General features: G+C 33.5%; 1 protein-coding gene across 1 annotated transcript in view; it reads right to left on the bottom strand.

The window, feature by feature from the left end:
• The window catches only part of LOC106477924 (inactive tyrosine-protein kinase 7-like), an 82,439-nt gene that overhangs the window by 57,529 nt on the left and 21,293 nt on the right, over positions 1-3,617 (bottom strand). The gene's annotated exons all lie outside the window — the stretch shown is intronic.

Raw genomic sequence — 3,617 nt, forward strand, 5'->3', positions numbered from 1 at the left:
GTCCCGTCACGTTGTCACCATCTTATATATACCAGACTTCCCTATATCTAGTAATCTCCCGACAATTCCCGAAGGTTCGAGAGAAGGAGTGGCGTGATACTAGTCACGTGCCCTCGCTGACGCAACAGTATATTAAAACGATAACAATTCTCTTATTGACAACATATGCACATGGTGAACTTAATAACAATTCTCTTATTGACAACATAAGCCCATTGTGAACTTAATAACAATTCTCTTATTGACAACATATGCACATGGTGAACTTAATAACAATTCTCTTATTGACAACATAAGCCCATTGTGAACTTAATAACAATTCTCTTATTGACAACATATGCACATGATGAACTTAATAACAATATTATTCTTGATAGTATAAGTGCATAAGTGAATTCAATACGAAGTTGTCACTTCATAATGAACGGATTTTATTCACTCTTAAAAAAAATTATAACCCACACATACAGATAATTTGCAACTGGTTTGGTAGATGGCGCTTGCTTGCTTCAATGGTGTATTAAGAGTAAGTCATAAAATAAATTACCTTGAGCATTTATAAAATCCATTAACAGTTAAATATTTTATTACAATACAGATGGCTGTTCAATATTTAAACTTCTGAGCTGTAGACAATGGAATTATGTACTTAAACTTTAAGTTTCGTTGTTTTGTTATGATTATTTAACTTGAGTATTGTTCAGTAATTAGAGAAGACGTTGTGAGGCATGTGTACTTTTGACCCATATAAATTATAATACCCAACCTTTCCTTTTAACTACCATGGGTTTTTATGCCCAACATATGTACTATGCTATATCTGAAATTTTTACTAAAGAACAAACAATGAAGATTGGTTATGTAGAACACGCATGTTAAACCTTATCTGGCTTTGTTTCTATAGCAACCAATATGCTTAACCTGTATTTGAATACACCATCTCTACCTTTACTGAGCCAAAATATTAACAATTCGCTTTTAACGCATGCCTATGAGTTGCGAGTTTTTAATTTTTTTTTTAAACACGTGAGCAGAAAAGAGAATCAACCACATCTCAGAGTAAAAACCCTCCTAAGTAGATTTCTTCACTATTGTTCGTCCAGAAAGACCAAGGCCACAGAGGAAACAACGTATAACTAATAGCAGGACAGCTCTAACGACCAGGCACGTGACATTCGTTCTTTAGTAGAGCACTCAATGAACTAGGTTCACCCAGTTCCACGCGAAGCTTGTCCGGCAGTTAAGAGAAATAAGATCTGGGCAATCAAGAGCGTCTAGGTTAGTTTACGTCTGAAATTCAATCTGTCCTCCAAATGTTTGTGGCTGAGCGTGTTTGGCTGGATAGTAAGATTAAATTGCTTGTAACGTTACCTTTCAGTAGCGAAATGTCGAAAACGTAACCATCATAGTTTTATGTATCAAATCTGTATTTATAATTTATCATCAGTATTAAAAAGCATTGTTAAACCATTTTTATTTTGTTCATTTCACTGATGAGGTATTTATCCCAACTCTGTGTTCTGGCTGCAAGATTAATTTTCTTTTGGTATAGAGTTCTGATAAATACAGTTTCTGTTGTTTTGGTCTTAGCGATCGATATAAATCCGGGAACTTAATATAAGGTTATTTGGATTTGTACTGTTTCCGAAAAGATGATGGGTACAAGTCAAACATCTTAATTTAACGAAGTGATTTAGGGCAGTATTTAAAAATGGCCGATAAGGCGACTATAAGCACATAGCTTACTCTGGAAGTTATTATTATGTATTACTTAAAAACCTATGTCTTGCAGTTAATCGCCCAAATATATCGTACCACATTGCAAGTAATATGTGTACTTTTAATTTTTAAAACACTACTACATTCATATGGTAATATGGTTTTCTCAACAAAAATTAGGTGGTTACTTTCCTATTTCTTACACACATACATCGAACCGCCAATTCGCACATACAAAGCTAAATAAAATGTTGCAGTACAGACTTGAAAATGTTACAGAAAAAAAACTCTGTCACCTATTTTCCACTTTAATAACTTCACCTTAAAGAGTGTATTGACGTTTTTTCAGCTAACGAAACAGATTTAGTTATAATAAGACATGCAAATTATCTTGACCCTTTCTTGTTTTACTTGAATTTCAACACAGCGGTCGTGATATTCCGGAAACTGATCTCAAAAAATGTTGCGCGCAAAGCTATAAAGCCAATGAGACGAAAAATTCATATATATGTAAATATATATATATATATATATATACCATCATGAAGTGAATGCGATAATATAAAACAAGACATGCTAAACCAGGCGTAAGATTACTTGTCATGTTAAAAACTAACACAATCAACAAGCCTGAAACCTTAGGGAAGATTCTGAATAAAAATGACAGGTTATTAAGCTAAAAAAAAAAACTAGGTTGAAATATTAAATTAGGGGCCAATAGAGACATGTGGGGTAACTTAAATATGCTTAGAGAAAACAAAAGGCTTTGGTTTTTAGTCAAGATAATTGGAATGTGTGTGTGTGTGTGTGTGTGTGTATGAATATATTTATATATATAATGTAAAAGTATCTTTTTATTCGAAACGGGTCGTAGCTTCAGTGGCTAATCTTTAGTTAGTTTATTTGTGTTTAGTGGTAAAATTTTAACATTCGTGCGTTAAAACTTTACCATTAAACAATAAGATAATTATAGAGTAGCCATTGAATCTAAGAAACCGGTTACAGTTGAAAAAAAAAGAATACAGTTTTTACATTTAATTAGTTAGTTTATTTGTGTTTAGGGGTAAAATTTTAACATTCATGAGTTAAAACTTTACCATTAAACAATAAGATAATTATAGAGTAGCCACTGAATCTAAGAAACCGGTTACAGTTGAAAAACACAGTTTTTATATTTAATCCTCGAAGGAAACTTTTACTTTCAGTGAATATAAATATATAATAGAAACAACACACTTGTTTGATATTAGCTAAATCAGCCTTCAGAGTCTTGGTGAATTTAAATTGCTATATATAAATCAAAACAATGTTTCAAATTATTCAGCGTTCGGTAGAGAGAGAGAAAAGCGAATTTCAGTTCTCTAGCTAGAAATCCTAATGTTTCGATATGAATTTAGTTGACTATAGTTTGCATGGCTAACAACTGGTTTGTTGTGTTAATGATCATATAAATAAATATTGGTTCAATTACTATTTATTGTGAATAAGAAGAGTCATACTAGTTTATTTGTTTTTTTTTGCAAATAGTCGTTCCACTTCCAAATGTTTAGCCCCCCAGTAGCACAGCGGTATGTCTGCGGACTTACAACGCTAGAATCCGGGTTTCGATACCCATGGTGGGCAGAGCACAGATAGCCCACTGTGTAGCTTTGTGCTTAACTTAAAAACAAAAACAAAACAATCCAAATGTTTACCAATACGACGACCCTTTATAAACTTAGTTTGTTTGTTTGTTATGAAAGCTACACGAGGGCTATCTGCGCTAGCCGTCCCTAATTTAGCAGTGTAAGACAAAAGGGAAAGCAGCTAGTCATCACCACCCACCGCCAACTCTTGGGCTACTCTTTTACCAACGAATAGTGGGATTGACCGTCACATTATAACGCCCCACGGCTGAA

This window comes from Limulus polyphemus, unplaced genomic scaffold (genome assembly GCF_000517525.1).
Source record: "Limulus polyphemus unplaced genomic scaffold, Limulus_polyphemus-2.1.2 Scaffold171, whole genome shotgun sequence".
Taxonomy (NCBI): domain Eukaryota; kingdom Metazoa; phylum Arthropoda; class Merostomata; order Xiphosura; family Limulidae; genus Limulus; species Limulus polyphemus.